At 44.9% G+C, this 19276-nt stretch overlaps 1 protein-coding gene and 1 pseudogene across 1 annotated transcript in view; both read left to right on the top strand.

Annotated features, from left to right (window-relative positions):
• Positions 1 to 19276, top strand: part of LOC126100324 (uncharacterized) — a 129412-nt gene that overhangs the window by 75970 nt on the left and 34166 nt on the right. The window lies entirely within an intron of this gene.
• LOC126102282 (5S ribosomal RNA) lies at positions 6423 to 6540 on the top strand (annotated as a pseudogene).

Genomic DNA, 19276 nt, shown 5'->3' with positions numbered 1-19276 from the left:
AGAGACATGTGTTTGGTAATTCCTCTTTGTCTGCAATGTCGGCGGTATAGGGGCCACGCATTCACAACACACATGTCAAGGAGGTGGAATACGATCCTTAGATAAAATCTTTTCACATCTATATTACTCCTATACAAAGCAACCAGCATGTCGTGCAGATCAACTCCTCCTATCGAACGGTTATATTCTTTAACAATGTTTGGCCTTGGAACATCAATATATTTTCGTTCTACCACTGACCGACGTTTCACTGGTTCTACTGGACTTACTCCTTCATATGATGATACAAGAACGACAGACTTTTTATCATACCACTTCAGCGCTATGATGTTCCTTTCTGTTTCAGTTCGATAATCGTATGATCCTCGTCCCTGCTTTTTCAGCTCACTGTCTGCTTTTAGATTGCAGCCTTGAAGTCTTGTGGGTCTAACAGTTCCAACAGCCAAAATGCCATAGTTTTTCAGGGCAGAAATAAGATTGTAAGAGGTGAACCAGTTGTCTGTAAACACTTTAAAATTTTTATATTTTGGCAGTCGTTCCACAAACCTTATCACAATATCACGACTTATACCAAGACCAGTATCATTATGTACAGTTCCCTTCCCTTGGTATATTTCAAAATCGTACTCAATTCCACTAGAACCAGCACGGGCAAAAACCTTTATACCCCACTTGTGTGGTTTGGTTTTTACATACTGTTTCAGGGATGAATGACCTTTGAAAGAAATGATTAATTCATAAACTGAATGATATTCCTCAGGTTCAATAATTGAAAAACCTTGCTTGATTTTGTCAACAAATGGTCTCACCTTGAACAGCTTGTCATAATTAGGGACCTCTCTTCGTTTCATTTTAGTGTTGTCATTCACATGTAAATAATTTCTTAGCTTATCAAACCTATTTCTAGGCATGGAGTCCGCTATTGGAGAAAATCTTGTAGCCTCTGCCCAGTACATTCTGTAACTAGGCTTTTTACAACACCTGCTAGGATGTTTATCCCTATCTACTTTTCTATTTCACGAACATTTGTATCTAAGGATGCACGTGTTCTCTGCGTGCAGTACAGATTAGACTGCTCGACTAGGTTCTGGATAATGTCATAACTACACATTGTTCTGAAATACTGAAGAGGTGTCAGTTCATCCCCTGGAGGGTCAGAAAAAACTGCATTACGTGATGTGTCCACTTCTTCAATGTCCTTCATTCTCCACCGAAGATCCCGGTGTGTATCACACTGAATTTTCTGAGCTGAATGACTTGGTGCAAGGCTTGGCTCAGCAAGTAATCTTCAAGCTAAGGGAACATAATCTTCATCATTGGCTTGAGGGTTCAGAATTTCAACCATATCAAGGTCCATTCCTTGAAGAAACTGTATATCTAGTGTAGTAGGGTCCTGCTGCCGAGCATTTTCAATCTCTTCCTCCACATCAGACGTATCAAGGTGCAAATCAGATAAATCACCTTCGAGAAGCAGCAATATTTCTTCTTCTGATAATGAGTTATGATTGCGAATCGTCTGGTAAACAAACCAGGAATTTTTTTACTAAAGCAGCAAAAAAAAAAAAAAAAAACTGGTAAATTACACCAATAAAAATTTTAACATATTAATATTAGTTAGTATAATAAAGCTTCAAAAGAAACTTAAAAATATTAGAGTTACAGATCATGGTAAACTTTAGTCGAAGTTATTGCATGTACTACATTTGGTAACATAACAAATGCCCAAATGTTTGTGACTTCCAAGCAGAAAATTACCGTAACTAGCATTATTTTCAAAGTGTGTACTAGCTAATTTACACTTTCAACAATAATTTATTAGTGCAACTTTTATATTAGTTTGCTTCCTTTACCTTCATATAATATTTTGAAAGTCCAACTGGGTGCACGATGCTGTAGACACCATGCAACAATACTTTTGTCAAGGCATTGTAACCTGGTGCTCTCTGTTTTAGCGAATTCACGGTAGCCAATCTAAGAACAATAAACTTTAGAAAGCCCTGCACACATGTTTATAATCTTTGGACAAATAGTTTGGCCTTGGGAAAAAGTTAAATATGATGATGCCATATGGCATCACTGGGCTGGAAAGGGTTAAACGATTCTGAAGGCGGCTTTAAGCTGATTGACAAATTATTTCTGTTTCTCTCTTCCAAGTCTACCTGTTATCGGACTAGAGCGGATTACATTGCAGCCTGTGTCGACGTGTGTGTGGCTTTTTTTCTGGTTTTAAATCTATACACAACAGGGCTATTGAGTATTCTTGTGTTGCAACTTGTATCCGAACACAACAGTAATACTACTAGTAGAGATAAATATCCGGCTGGATAGCGAACGAGAGGAAAATCGTTCGGGGCTCTGAGTAACAATTCCTGTATTCGCCTCAAGTGGTTTAGAGAAACAAATAATTTCCGAAATTTTAATAGTAGCAAGGGAATTTAAACCCGGATTTTTCCGAACGAACCCACCGTTTAGTCACTGCGCCACTGACATCGAGGTTGAAGCTGAACGCCACGAATGGCATCGTCCTTAGGCTGAGTATGGACTGTGTGTGGCGTATGGACTATGGAGTGCGTTATCGCTGTGTGTTAACCGTCAGCTGAAACAAGAATATTTCTGTCTCCTGCTGCCAGTAGGAGTAATAGGTGACGTGTACGTCCCTATGGCTGGTGTCGAGAGTGATGAAATAATGATAAATAAAGTACTGAAATAAGCCTTACTGCTTCTTTCATTAGCTAAAATTAGCGAAGAAATTAGTAGAAGATTTTGTATTGTATCTTGATTCGAGAAGCTGTTCTTTAGCCAGATGTTACGACAGAGTTATGCTGTAGCTTAGCGTAATAAAGGAAAAGGGAGCTTCATAAGCTATTGTTAGCTGTGAGACACCAGGGGATTGATTCAGCCACCTAATCGGACAAGATTATTTTCCTCCGCACAATATAGCGCCTTTACTTGCAGTGTTTGAGAGTAGCGTCTTAAGTGTGTCTGATGAGTGTAGTTAACGCTAATGGAAGTGTATGTTGTGTGCGTCATGTGATGTCTGTGTTGTATGATGATGAGAGAAGGGAGAAAGTTAAACCTGGAGCTGACAGTTGGCCTATTCCCCTCAAGTAATTTTAAGGGGGCTACCGTGCTTTGAAGTCGTCTTCTGACGGACGGATCACTACAGATAGGTTCACAAGACTTCACTTCGTAAGGCACAGTTGACATGTTCGGAATTTTATACAGGACACTGAAGCAAAGCCTCGTGATGAAGAACGTCAAATCAACACATCTCTTCCATTATCGGCCAAGTACTGTCGGTACTAACATCTCCCACAGGCGTGCGTTGGAGAACTCGGTGACGCAGATTGGTTTCGTAACGTAATGGTCCAGCATCAGTAATATGGTACTTTTGTGTATACGCCCATTCAAATAAAAACATTCTGTATTAATAACGCCAGATTCACAGGAGCATGAACTTGACAAATAACGGATGTCGCCGCATAACCCATAATTCAAATAGTCGAAAATACCTGCCTTGACAAATGTTTCGTCTTTGCCGAATATAAGATCTGAAAACCAAACGATAGAATTAATCTACTCTGTGCGGGTTATTGAAAAAAAAATCACACTTCAACCTGAAAGCCAAAAGAGGTTACTCATAATAAGAGAAGTAAACTCAATGAAGATAGCTAAATTCTGCCTCAAAATTTGGAGCGAAGTGTGATGATAAGGAACTTCACGCCACCATCTCTCCTGTCCTTGCCTGCCAAATACTGACATTAGAGCAGAATGGTAATGATTTAAGGTTCGAGTCCCAGTTCGGCTCAGAGTTTCAATCTGTCAGGAAGTTTCAACAAATAAAATTGTTTAGCATCGAGGCGGACCTACTGTGTCTACGTCGTTTCTTTCGGATACTTATCAGACAACAAAAAAATTAAATTGGACAGTGGGTGACTTACTATTGATACACAACCTTGGCAAAAGTGATAGTCTGAATGCAATAACCAAAATTTTGCCATACGTTGCCTTTTCCACAAATCCTATTTTACCTTTACTGGTTTTGGTAATTTTGTGGTCCATTCCGAAATCGCTGTCCTAGTTTAGCCATCAGTCTGGTCACTGTAATGGATTTGTTTGTTTCCACGTTCCGCCTGAATGATGAAACAGAGCGAAGATTACGGAAACCCAGCTCACGACGTCTAGAAAAACAAGGCGAACCACATTAGTAAATTACAATCAGACTTTCAGAATTCTAATGAAGGGGACAGTGTCTCGCAACCACTACATACTGATGAGAGTATACTAACTTCAAGAGAATCTAAATTACATGTACCAAGTGATTTGTTTTCATCAAAATGAAAACTTATATACATCTTTAATAACCTCCACCAAGCCATCTTACGGTGAACGACTCGATTTCAGATGCATTTTCTGGCCCCGTTTCCATTTGATTGCATTGTGACTTTGTACTCCTCCATACGAAGTAATATCTTTCATAGATGTAATATCCCTAAGCTCGCTGTATGCATTTACGATTAGTGTTATTATTATCTGATTTACACAATTAGGATAATGCGTGTGACAACTACAATTACGTCTAGTCGCTTAAGACGATCACATATGCCCGACACCTGTTAATATTTACACGGAAGACGAATTTTGACATACTGTACCCGTTCTTGTCTACTTTCTTCACTGTTACAGGAGTTCCTCCGGTATTATTCCTTAAGCTCTCTTTGCTGATGAACCGATATCGGCATCGCCAGACTCAAACAGTAAGGCCCTATGTCTCGCCTACGGTCTGGATAAGCACAACGTTCCTCAACCAATAATTTAGTTTCTATTTCTCCACCAATACATCAATATCCTGTTACATACAATAAATTTGTGATCTTCCTTTTCCATTACCTCCTTACTACTTCAGTGCAATGAATTATGTATCCCATCTACTTTAAGAATCCACAAACTACTTTAAGAATACACGTGTGTTTTGTAGTTTCGTCGGTTTCGGCTTTCTCACATATTTAACTTGCAGATCGCATTGTATCAACTCTGCTGCAGTTTGTTTCCATTACAGTGCACTTGAAACTACTCTTGATCTTTTTCCCGATTGGTTTCTGTGTACAGACATCTTCCTCCTTGTTCTGAATGGTATTATACTCGTTTCTTTCGCCAGTGTCGTTCACTTATTTCCCTTGAGTTTCATACATCTACCTTCACAATGCTCGTTTGCATTCCTACCATAATTTTGTCGCACGTCTCCCGTTGACCAGCCATTACTTACCCACATCTTTCGAATTGTCCCCGTCATATTGTAGGGTTACGCGAATTCTGGGTGTTGATTATTTATTGACTCACAGTACCAGCACCTTTATTACCTTAGCATTTCAGGTTCATTTCCTGCATTGTCCTACGCGCTACAATTTCAGTTAAGACCTGTTGCAAGACAACTGATAACTCTGGAATGTGACAAAAATAAATTAAATACTGAAAAACAGGGTCGCTACTAGGTTTAACAGCGTAGAAGAGAAAGAAGTAAGTTTGGCTCTTCTTCAGGTCTTGGTGAGGGCAGCGAACCAACTTTCCTGACAGCATTTATAATCGACGGCAGGATCTTACAAGTTAACAGTCGTACCATGAAGCACTTTGAATATTCATTAATACTTAATTTAAATAAGCTTACTACCACACACTACCAAGGACATTTTGGTAATAATAAAACAGGTAAATAAACGGTGGCAGACTGTCTACGCATCTAGGCCTACATACGAGTAATCATCTATGTGGGTTACTGCACTTCATTGAATTTTTACTCATCTTCGGCTGTACTCAGCCAATTCCGTGGTGTACGTAGGCACGTCCTTCCTCTTTTCAGATCACAGCTAAGAGTGACGCCCTGCACAGCGGTTTTAGCAGGCTCGCATGCGGATCATTCTAACTGTACAATTTTGAATCGGCTTTCGCTAACCCCCCCACCACCACCACAACAGAGGCCACCTCCACATGTTGCAAAATAATGACTTATTATGTAATATTCCACAATACACACATCCCTTTGATAGGAGTCATTTTCCTATATATATTACTACATCAGGTTACTTACCGCCATGATAATTCGTAGCTTAAGATTCGCTATTTCGTGCTATAGTCTTTTATCATGGTTTCCCTGTTCATTCAAAATCTCCCTCCTCTCGAAGACGAGGGAAGGGAGAAGAAGGTGGCGAGGGGGGGGGGGCAAGTTATGATCGTTCTGTAAACGAGAAAAATAAATCTCATCGTTGCTGGAGTGTGTCTGTGGCCCGAAAATGCAGTTTTCTTGTACCTTATACTATCCACGTAAACAGCTTACCATCCTAAATGCTACAATGTTGATGTAGATGCCTTACAACTGTTAACTAAATGTATTACTCTAGATTTACCTATATTGCACCTTAAACTTTACCAACGGCCTTGCCACAATGGTAACACCAGTTCCCGTCAGATCACCTAAGTTAAGCGTTGTCGGGCTGGGCTAGCACTTGGATGGGTGACCATCCGGTCTTCCAAGCGCTGTTGGCAAGCGGGGTGCACTCAGCCCTTGTGAGGAAAACTGAGGAGCTACTTGACTGAGAAGTAGCGGCTCCTGTCTCGTAAACTGACATACGGCCGGGAGAGCGGTACGCTGACCACATGCCCCTCCACATCCGCATCCAGTGAAGCCTGTGGGCCGAGGATGACACGGCGGCCGGTCGGTACCGTTGGGCCTTCCAAGGCCTGTCCGGACGGAGTAACTATCAACTTTGAAAAAAATTTCAATCATTAACAGTCACTATTTCTTTAATGCACAACTGCCTTCTTGTCCGCGTTTTAACCATATTTCGCCAGCCGGTGTGGCCGAGCGGTTCTATGCGCTTCAGTCTGGAACCGCGCGACCGCTATGGTCGCAGGTTCGAATCCTGCCTCGGGCATGGATGTGTGTGGTGTCCTTAGGTTATTTAGGTTTAAGTAGTTCTAAGTTCTAGGGGACTGATGACCTCAGATGTTAAGTCCCATAGTGCTCAGAGCCATTTGAACCATAACCATATTTCAAAGGTCCAGGCTTTGATCTTAAATCGGTTTTAGGAGTTTTTCCTGTCAGTCATCACTTCTTTCACCTCTGGCAAAAACTTCCTGGTGTGATAAATAGCAACTATCTTCGTGGTAAGGAGTCCTCGTTACTGTAGGGCCCCATATACGGTGTACCACCTGTTAAAATCCTAAATAAACACCTTTTGCAGTGCGGACCGCCGTGAGGCGTGCAGGGAGAGGATGTGACATTCTAGAAGGTTCCTACAGGGATGTGGAGCCATGCCAACTGCATTGCCGTGGCCAGCTGCGGTGTTTCTCGGTTGAGTATCCGTGGTGATACAGCCCAGTCCAAGTTATCCCACATATTCTACACTGGGTTTAAATCCGTGGAGTTTGGTGGCCAATGGAGTGTGGTAGAGTCATCCTGGTGCTCTTCGAACCACGCACGTGCGTTGCAAGCTATGTGGGTTGTCCTGTTGGTAGTTGCTATTGTGCTGAGGGAAAACAAAGAGCATTTAGAGGTAAACATGGTCCCCTGCTGAGCCATTATGCCTTCCGGAATGACGAGCTCATCCATGGAATGCCAGAAAACGTTGTCTAGACCGTAAGACGCACTACTCCGGCCTAGACATTTCCGATGGTTGTTGTAGGGTGTTTGCTTACTGACGTTCAATGCCTTACACGCCAACGGCCGTCTGTTCGATGGAGTATAAAACATGATTCATCTCAAAAGGCCATCTATCGCCACACAGTGGACGTCCAGTTGCGGTTCTGGCATGCAAATTCCATCCTTCGTCACCACTGAACAGCAGTCAGCACGAACCAGGCGACTGCTGCGGCGACCCGTACTCAGCAAAGTCTGCTGAAAGGTCGTTGAGGAGAAACTCATCTTTGGCCTGTGGTGCAACACGATTGGTTCAAATGGTTCAAATGGCTGTGAGCACTATGAGACTCAACATCTGAGGTCATCAGTCCCCTAGACTTAGAACTATTTAAATCTAACTAACCTGAGGACAACACACACATCCATGCCCGAGGCAAGATTCGAACCTGCGACGGTAGCAGCAGCGCGGTTCAGGACTGAAGCTCCTAGAACCGCTCGACCACAACGGCCGGCGCACCGCGATTATCTTGGCGTAATTTCGCTATGTACAGTATGCTTTATCCACGGTGGCACGCGAATAGTTTACATACTTAGCAGTTCCAGAAATGTTTCCACCCTTGGCCCGAAAGCCAATGATCATGACCTTTTGAACTTCAGATAAATCCTTCCGTCTCTGTATTAACGACTGCACTGTTTTCGCCCTTCCCCGACATGCTTTGTATCCCTTCCACTGCTAGTGCTGCCACATGCTGTCTGTGAGTGGTTATTGCACGTTGACGTCGATCATAGGCGGTGGTCACGTTAATGTGACTGGACTGTGTCGCGTGACCGCTACGGTCGCAGGTTCGAATCCTGCCTCGGGCATGGATGTGTGTGATGTCCTTAGGTTAGTTAGGTTTAAGTAGTTCTAAGTTCTAGGGGACTGATGACCACAGATGTTAAGTCCCATAGTGCTCAGAGCCATTTGACTGGACTGTGTAGCTGATTGGCTGAGTCACAAAAGCCAGAGGGAGGTGTTCACTAGAGCATGCGTTGTGCAGCATTGCAATAATTCATGCCAGCCTTTGGTTAACGGTAGCTTTAATTATTTTTGTTTCTTAACATCTCTAACGCAAAAATTTTAGACTGTATTTTATTTCATTATTTTGTTTTCCGTGTATTGTAGAGCGCTGCTTGAGAATTGAAGAGCGTCAAAACTACTAATCGTGATATTAAAAACTAAACTAAACTCCGCCCGAACAGGCCATAAAGGCCCACCGGTATCGACTGGCCGCCGTGTCATCCTCAGCCCACAGGCGGATGCGGATATGGAGCCGCATGTGTTCAGCATACCGCTCTCCCGGCCGTTTGTCAGTTTACGAGACCGGAGCCGCTACTTCTCAATGAAACAACTCTTCAGTTTGCCTCACAAGGCGTTAGTGCACTCCACTTGCCAATAGCGTTCGGCAGACGAGATGGCCACCCATCTAAGTCAATCTCGACAGAGCTTAAATTTGGTGATCTGATGGGAAGCGGTTTTACCACTGCGGCAAGGCCGTTAGTAGTGCTATTAGAAGTGAGTATAGAACTTACACTTCACAGCCTATCTTGGTGGTTTGAGCCTGTGAGGGTTATCAGAATTTTCAGCGTATACGCTTAGAAACTTTCGCTAAAACGGTTTTCTGTATTTTAAGAGCAACTATCCATGTTCTGTGGTCCGCAGCTCGTGGTCGTGCGCTAGCGTTCTCGCTTCCCACGCCCGGGATACCGGGTTCGATACCCGGCGGGGTCAGGGATTTTCTCTGCCTCGTGATGACTGGGTGTTGTGTGATGTCCTTAGGTTAGTTAGGTTTAAGTAGTTCTAAGTTCTAGGTGACTGATGACCATAGATGGTAAGTCCCATAGTGCTCAGAGCAATTTGAACCATGTTCTGTGAAAAGGAAGTGGCCAAGCAGCAATGGAGGAAGGCTACGTCAAACTAACCGAAATGGAAGGTATTAAACCATCCACACCTCGTCTGGATGCTACCAGACTTCTGATACCCCAGTATTTCCGTGGCTATAGTATATGTTGATTAACATCTCGTCTATATGCGAGCTTATTTTCAGTACGGAAAAAAACATTCGTGCAGATGAACAATAGTGTGAGTACATGTTGGCTATAGGGTGGGTTTAACGTTACTAGAACTGTTGAGGTGGAAATCGCAAAACAGAACGTCCAGAGCACGTGTGCATGTGCCCTATTTTCGGGCATTGAGAAACGTCGAATCATTGACGGTAAGGATGTGAGAGGCTAAAAGCAATGACCACAGGCGAGAAGAGAAGGCACAGGTTCTTCCAGAAGGTCTGCATACACCACGAGAAAATCGTAGGATAATTCGACTGGCGCAGACGGATAGACGCATGACACCACCTTAAATCTGGACGGAAGCTACCACCAGAGTGCACTACGAACTGTCGGGAACAGAGTACTGGAAGCTGAGTTGAGATCTCAAGTTTCCATATCGCTGACACTTCCATAGTGTAGAGCCAGAACCAAAGTGACTTTGGCCCGAATTTTGCCCTCCGCCACACACCGCTTGGTGGCTAGCGGAGTATATATGTAGATGTAGATCCTCCTTAAAAACGAGAAAAGCATTCTCTTACCGTCCTCTGTCCAATATCATTATCTCCATACACAGCGTAAATGCTTCTGGCTGCCTCTGCTGCTGTCACCTCTCTATTGAACTCAAACAGAGGAATATGTCGGCACTCCATTTTCTAGCGTCCACAACACCATACACTACCTCCAAATGACAAAATGAAAATACACTCCTGGAAATTGAAATAAGAACACCGTGAATTCATTGTCCCAGGAAGGGGAAACTTTATTGACACATTCCTGGGGTCAGATACATCACATGATCACACTGACAGAACCACAGGCACATAGACACAGGCAACAGAGCATGCACAATGTCGGCACTAGTACAGTGTATATCCACCTTTCGCAGCAATGCAGGCTGCTATTCTCCCATGGAGACGATCGTAGAGATGCTGGATGTAGTCCTGTGGAACGGCTTGCCATGCCATTTCCACCTGGCGCCTCAGTTGGACCAGCGTTCGTGCTGGACGTGCAGACCGCGTGAGACGACGCTTCATCCAGTCCCAAACATGCTCAATGGGGGACAGATCCGGAGATCTTGCTGGCCAGGGTAGTTGACTTACACCTTCTAGAGCACGTTGGGTGGCACGGGATACATGCGGACGTGCATTGTCCTGTTGGAACAGCAAGTTCCCTTGCCGGTCTAGGAATGGTAGAACGATGGGTTCGATGACGGTTTGGATGTACCGTGCACTATTCAGTGTCCCCTCGACGATCACCAGTGGTGTACGGCCAGTGTAGGAGATCGCACCCCACACCATGATGCCGGGTGTTGGCCCTGTGTGCCTCGGTCGTATGCAGTCCTGATTGTGGCGCTCACCTGCACGGCGCCAAACACGCATACGACCATCATTGGCACCAAGGCAGAAGCGACTCTCATCGCTGAAGACGACACGTCTCCATTCGTCCCTCCATTCACGCCTGTCGCGACACCACTGGAGGCGGGCTGCACGATGTTGGGGCGTGAGCGGAAGACGGCCTAACGGTGTGCGGGACCGTAGCCCAGCTTCATGGAGACGGTTGCGAATGGTCCTCGCCGATACCCCAGGAGCAACAGTGTCCCTAATTTGCTGGGAAGTGGCGGTGTGGTACCCTACGGCATTGCGTAGGATCCTACGGTCTTGGCGTGCATCCGTGCGTCGCTGCGGTCCGGTCCCAGGTCGACGGGCACGTGCACCTTCCGCCGACCACTGGCGACAACATCGATGTACTGTGGAGACCTCACGCCCCACGTGTTGAGCAATTCGGCAGTACGTCCACCCGGCCTCCCGCATGCCCACTATACGCCCTCGCTCAAAGTCCGTCAACTGCACATACGGTTCACGTCCACGCTGTCGCGGCATGCTACCAGTGTTAAAGACTGCGATGGAGCTCCGTATGCCACGGCAAACTGGCTGACACTGACGGCGGCGGTGCACAAATGCTGCGCAGCTAGCGCCATTCGACGGCCAACACCGCGGTTCCTGGTGTGTCCGCTGTGCCGTGCGTGTGATCATTGCTTGTACAGCCCTCTCGCAGTGTCCGGAGCATGTATGGTGGGTCTGACACACCGGTGTCAATGTGTTCTTTTTTCCATTTCCAGGAGTGTATGTAAACTCAAACAGCAACAGTGAAATAGTACTTCAGTACCCGTCCTCAGACGGTCAGTATCTTGACGGTTAGACGATAATACTGAACGTGTGAGGACCATTTAACATTTCGTATTTCCATCGGTATAGTTGGTCCTCATACCGCTCCGATAAAGGCCAGCCACGCGGCCTCCAAAGTCGCGGTCTGCGTCCTCTGCAGATTCGTGGCCCTACCCGTCCCGCGAGGTGTGGGCTGCACTTTCACCCGTGATTTTAACGAACGGCCCACGAGCTCAGCTCCAGCGGCGGCAGTGTTTGGCTGGAGGCCACCGCAAGGATGCGTCAGGACTTCGGCGGGCCGAGACGTAATGGACGCGACGTGCTCCAGTTTGGTCGCTCCTCGGCCGGCTTTCACCCGGATGAAGTAACGCAGACGCCGTCAGTTGGCAGCCTTGCGCAACGGAAGCCGATCCTTGGAAACCGCGGGCTGTTTTTCTTCCATTACACGGACACGTAGCCCCTCTCCCTAAACCACCCAAGGGGAACACTGGGACGCTTCTATCAAGTACGAGGTCAACTCATTCTCTGTCGCGTGATACTGTAGTGGCCAAGGCTCTGGACTCGAACTGAGTAAACTGAGTGAGGCTGCACAGTGGGAAGATCCTGCCCTCGCATCCGACGAGATGGGGTGGAGGGGTTGGGGCGGCGGTTTATATGCCCGTCCGACCATCCAGGGTGCCCGGACACTGGTATACTTCCAGTGTTACATATTTTCTCTTATACAATTTAAGTTTCCCGGTCGTTCGACGACTGTGCAAACTGTTCCTTTACTTCACCAGTTCTTTCCTGTCGCATCGATTCAACATCAGACTATTGTTGTTGTTGTGGTCTTCAGTCCAGAGACTGGTCTGATGCAGCTCTCCATGCTACTCTATCCTGTGCAAACTTCTTCATCTCTCAGTACCTACTGCAAACTACATCCTTCTGAATCTATTTAGTGTATTCAACTCTTCGTCTCCCTCTACGATTTTTACCCTCCACGCTGCCCTCCAGTACTAAATTGGTGATCCCTTGATGTTTCAGAATATGCCCTACCAACCGATCCCTTCTTTTAGTCAAGTTGTACCACAAATTTCTCTTCTCCCCAATTCTATTCAATACCTCCTCATTAGTTATGTAATCTACCCATCTAATCTTCAGAATTCTTCTGTAGCACCGCATTTAGAAAGCTTCTATTCTCTTCTTGTCTAAACTATTCATCGTCCACGTTTCACTTCCATACATGGCTACACTCCATACAAATACTTTCGGAAACGACTTCCTGACACTTAAAATCTATACTCGACGTTAACATAATTCTCTTCTTCAGAAACGCTTTCCTTGCCATTGCCAGTCTACATTTTTTATCCTCTCTACTTCGATCATCATCAGTTATTTTGCTCCCCAAATAGCAAAACTCCTTTACTACTTTAAATGTCTCATTTCCTAATCTAATTCCCGCAGGATCTCCCGATTTAATTCGACTACATTCCATTATCCTCGTTTTGCTTTTGTTGATGTTCATCTTATATCCTCCTTTCAAGACACTGACCATTCCGTTCAGCTGCGCTTCCAAATCCTTCGCTGTCTCTGATAGAATTACAATGTCATCAGCGAACCTCAGAGTTTTTATTTCTTCTCCATGGATTTTAATTCCTACTACAGACTATTAGTAGACAGCATATCTGCACGACTTGCTCTCGAAATACACGTATCACTGCTTGTCTGGCACTTGTCTTTTCAATCTGTAATGCTGCTTTCAGTATAACTGAATCAATGAACGTATGGAGCTACTATAAATTATTCACTCGTTTTCAAAGATTTATATTTTCCAAAGTATTAGGTTTATACTAACAATAAAATAGTAAAATTGTTTTGTCTCTCTGCTTGTCTGTTTCAACACGCTTTTCACAGGTAATCAGAGCGTAACTTGGGGCAACATAAAGTCTTTATTTCATCAGAATCGGAACAGGGAAAAAATATTTTAATTTAAAGTTTTATCTAAAACCGTCTGCTCAGTTTAGTAGTATTTTTTTTTAAAAAAGTTGTCATTCGGGACGTGTACATACAGCCATCTTAACAGTGAATGTCAGTTATGACAATAGAAATGTAAGAAGAACATAACACCCAGCCCTGAGCAGAATAAATTCATGATCTGGCCAAGAATCAAACCCAGGCCCCAATCCGCTGCGCTAATGAGGCGAACATGCTTAGTTGTTTGGATGTTTAATCATCACAACGTAATACGTCAAAGAGCCAAGAGGGGGGCACTGTTAGTTTCGTAGTACGCCAAAGAACCAATAGATGGCGCTGTTGGTTTTTTAAACTCCGTGGCAGACGAATTTTCGGAAGTTTAAATCAGTAGCAGAGTTAAGCACCTCAATATTATCTTTACGAACACAAACTAACAGCGAATTTATTTGGCTAGGATATACAGGTTCACTGATTTCGCTTTGTGTACTGAGAGCTTAAACGACATCGCTTTGCTTCTTTTGATAGCTTTTATTTATATTTGACTCCTTTCGACGGAAAGACTTTTTCCACCTCAGTAACAGAAGTATTTTCGGAAATTTGACAGAAGTATTTTCGGAAATTCATGTCAGAGACAGAATTAAGAGCCACAGTCTTACCTTTACAAATACAAACTAACATTGAATTTACTTGGATAGAATATGTGGATTTTCTGCTTCCGCTTAAAAACTTAACGACATTACCATCGCTTCTATCGATGGGTTTTATTTATATTCTTTGCTAGATAAAACGATTTTATTAAGGTTCCTTCGTGATTTAGGTGCCTACTCATTAGTGTTTCATTTCTTCTTATTTACGAATAAAAACGTCTAGACAATGGTGGAGTTTTCCTGAATACAGCAGAAAATCTAAAAGTCTGAGGACTATGTGGTCTCACAAATTCAGTGAAGATTGTGGCAAAATACTTGCTGCAGCTCGCGTAACATCAGACTTTAACTAACTCTTTAGAGACATGATAGTGATGGGATGTGGAGCAGGTGAACGAGTTTTTATGCCCTGAATCCCTATTAATTCCTAACAATTTACCGTTTCACTTTAAACATGCAGAACTCCTAATGAGCTTATGTTATGCCATGACTGTACAGAAAGCACAAAGCCACAGAGGGCGTGTACCAGGTGTGGGTTTTCGCACGGCAGCTCTACATGGCTTTCTCCCGTATTAGTGAAACATACAAGCTCTTTGTTCGTGTCCCCAATCATACTACTTCAAACATTGTATACAAAGAAACTTTATTGATGAATTCTTCTCGGGTTACCAGCCGAGTGGTGGCGTCGTCTTGTCGCGACGTTTCAATGATTTTCATGAGATAACAGAACGCAGCACGTCATTCTCAATGGAGTGTTGTAGGACCGTTGCTATTCACAATATACATAAATGACCTTGTGGATGACATCGGAAGTTCACTCAGGCTTTTTGCGGATGATGTTGTGGTATATCGAGAGGTTGTAACAATGGAAAATTGTACTGAAATGCGGGAGGATCTGCAGCGAATTGACGCATGGTGCAGGGAATGGCAATTGAATCTCAATGTAGACAAGTGTAATGTGCTGCGAATACATAGAAAGAAAGATCCCTTATCATTTAGCTACAAAATAGCAGGTAAGCAACTGGAAGCAGATAATTCCATAAGTTATCAGGGAGTAGGCATTTGGAGTGATTTAAAATGGAATGATCATATAAAGTTGATCGTCGGTAAAGCAGATGCCAGACTGAGATTCATTGGAAGAATCCTAAGAAAATGCAATCCGAAAACAAAGGAAGCACGTTACAGTACAGTTGTTCGCCCACTGCTTGAATATGGGATCCGTATCAGATCGGGTTGATAGAAGAGATAGAGAAGATCCAACGGAGAGCAGCGCGCAAAGTTACAGGATCATTTAGTAATCGCGAAAGCGTTACGAACATGATAGATTAACTCCAGTGGAGGACTCTGCAGGGGAGACGCTCTGTAGCTCGGTACGGGCTTTTGTTGAAGTTTCGAGAACATACCTTCACCGAGGAGTCAAGCAGTATATTGCTCCCTCCTACGTATATCTCGCGAAGAGACCATGAGGATAAAATCAGATAGATTAGAGCCCACACAGAGGCATACCGACAATCTTTCTTTCCACGAACAATACGAGACTGGAATTGAAGGGATAACCGCCACACATCGTCAGGTGGCTTGCGGAGTATGGATGTAGATGTAGATCCAAAGTGTACACACACACACACACACACACACACACACACACACACACACACACACACACGAATACACACATCTCACATTTTACTTGAGCGCGCTTCTATAGTTTCTATTTTCGATAGGCTTCCAGCAGAACAAATTAATACGAGTCAGAAAATCCATATTTTGAAACCTTGATTGAAAAGTTTCCTTTTGTAACACTTCCTTCATGCTGTAAAGGACTTCTTCGCGGTAGTTTACAATTTCGTCTTTTGTGTTGCCGTTTGAATAAAGGAATCGGTTCTCAACCCGAATGTCAAAGTCCGCAGTGGTGCACTAAGTGGGTTATTGGAAATAGTACGTTCTTCCCTTCATTCTCTTCGTGAACTGACGTAGGTACAGGGAGCTACTGTATAATTCAACGCGAATTACGAACTATGGTGCAACTTAGTATTTTTCAGAAACTGATTACAGTGGCAGAGGTAAGGGTAGCGATTGGTAACAGAAAAATGATCAGGGCAATCAGGAAACGAACCTTAGAGTATCGAATTCGTGATCTTAGAGACTGAGACTCTATTTCACCGAATCCAACAATAGGTGCCTCGCTTTAGTGCACTTGTTGTACTGTACTGTATGTTGAGCGGGGGCCTAGAAACAATGGAAAGGCTCCGTCCCCGCTGCAGCCGCAGTGGTCCACAACCCCACGACGACTACCGCAATCCACTTGACCCCTCCGCCGCCCCAACCCGAACCACTCTTCCAGGGTTATTGTGCGGCTCGTCCCACGGTGGATATCCCAGGGAACGTCTCACACCACACGAGTGTAACCCCTATGTTGGTGTGGTGGTGTAGGCGTACGTGGTGAACTTGTTTGCGCAGCAATCGCAGACGTAATGTAGCTGAGGCGGAATAAGGGGAAAAAGCCCGCATTCGCTGAGGCAGATGGAAAACCATCTAAAAACCAGTGAACTTGTTACTTGAATTTGCATCATTTCCGTGACCTGCGCAGTTGCTGGCCGAACGGACGCCGTTCTGAGCAGCTTCTCGCCCAGGACGTCGATAGCTTTAGTCCTGTAACGAACAGTGCCAATCTTGTGACGTGGGAACAGCCTTCATCTTATCTGTTTATGTGGCTATACATTTGACCAAGTTAGTTTGAAACTTTGATTCGCATCGGCTTTAGTTACATGTCACTAACGTCATGCTCTTCTGGTGACTTCTTCACATTGCTAAAACTCTGACCAGCATTATATCAAGTGAGATTACTGCAGAGACTGTCAATTTAAGCAAGACATTAAGGATAAGGCGTCTCACGTAAGTTTTCAGCAGAACGCTGAACTAAATACGAGACACTGTATGGCAAGGCCTGTCCTTTTCAGACGTACGAAGGAACATTGCATCCTATTTATGAACAGTAGAGACACTGCAAAACCGGTCTCTATTTATCCGCCGACACCAGGCAAGCGACATTAAATTAAAATGCCTCCCCTACACGGGAATATACACTACTGGCCATTAAAACTGCTACACCACGAAGATGACGTGCTACAGACGCTAAATTTAACCGACAGGAAGAAGATGCTGTGATATGCAAATGATTAGCTTTTCAGAGCATTCACACAAGTTGACGCCGGTGGCGACTCCTACAACGTGCTGACATGAGTGAAGTTTCCAACCGATTTCTCATACACAAACAGCAGTTGACCGGCGTTGCCTGGTGAAACGTTGTTGTGATGCCTCGTGTAAGGAGAAGAAATTTCGCGTCTGTAGCACGTCATCGTCGTGGTGTAGCAATTTTAATGGCTAGTAGTGTACCACTGACAGTATAAGGAGCATTCAAATGAAGAGGTGCAAGATGGAAAATGAGTAAGCTAACTCTTTATTACACACAGAAAAAAAAGTTTTGCATTACCCCAGTTCACAGAACTTATGAAGATAGACGTTGACTGTGGATATTGTATCACAGACACAGCCCCTTTGACTGTTTAGGGTGTCACTAAACCCGCCCAGAGATGTAAACAACAATGCATGAGCAGCGCCTATTAGACGGAGGGGGTCCGACAACCGATCTCTTCCTGTCATTCCACCAGGAAGGAGGTACACGGCTCAAGTTGTCTGTAGTTCAACCGTGCCTAGACGGTCAATACCGTGGTGCGATCGCGTCCGCATTGTTACTTTGTGCCAGAGAGGGCTCTCAACAAGGGAAGTGGTTCTAAAATGGTTCAAATGGCTCTAAGCACTATGGGACTTAACATCTAAGGTCATCAGTCCCCTAGACTTAGAAACTACTTAAACCTAACTAACCTAAGGACATCACACACATCCATGCCCAAGGCAGGATTCGAACCTGCGGCCGTAGCAGCCGCGCGGTTCCCGACTGAAGCGCCTTTACCCGCTCGGCTACCACGGCCGGCCAAGGGAAGTGTCCAGGCGTCTCGGAGTGAACCAAAGCGATCGTGTTCGGACATGGAGGAGATACAGAGAGACATGAACAGTCGATGACATGCCTCGCTCAGGCCGCCCAAGGGCTACTACTGCAGTGGATTACCGCTACCTACGGATTATGGCTCGAAGGAAGCCTGACAGTAACGCCACCATGATGAATAATGCTTTTCGTGCAGCCACAGGACGTCATGTTACGACTCAGACTGTGCGCAATAGGTTGCATGATGCGTAACTTCACTACCGACATCAATGGCGAGGTCCATGTTTGTAACCACGACACCATGTAGCGCGGTACAGATGGGCCCAACAACATGCCGAATGGACCGCTCAGGATTGGCGTCACGTTCTCTTCACCGATGAGTGTCGCATATGCGTTCAATCAGACGAACGTCGGAGACGTGTTTGGAGGCAACCCGGTCAGCCTGAACGCCTTTGACACACTGTCCAGCGAGTGCAGCAAGGCGGTGGTTCCCTGTTGTTTTGGGGTGGCATTGTGTGGGGCCGACGTTCGCCGGTGGTGGTCATGGCAGGCGCCGTAACGGCTTTACGATACGTGAATGCCGTCCTCCGACCGATAGTGCAACCACATCGGCAGCATAATGACGAGGCGGTCGTCTTCATGGACGACAATTCGCGCATCCATCGTGCACATCTTGTGAATGATATCCTTCAGGATGACGACATCGCTCGACTACAGTGGCCAGCGTGTTCGCGAGACATGAACCCTATCGAACATGCCTGGGATGGATTGAAAAGGGCTGTTTATGGAC

This window comes from Schistocerca cancellata, chromosome 9 (genome assembly GCF_023864275.1).
Source record: "Schistocerca cancellata isolate TAMUIC-IGC-003103 chromosome 9, iqSchCanc2.1, whole genome shotgun sequence".
In the NCBI taxonomy this organism is placed as follows: domain Eukaryota; kingdom Metazoa; phylum Arthropoda; class Insecta; order Orthoptera; family Acrididae; genus Schistocerca; species Schistocerca cancellata.
This window is presented reverse-complemented; position numbering and strand designations above follow the sequence as displayed.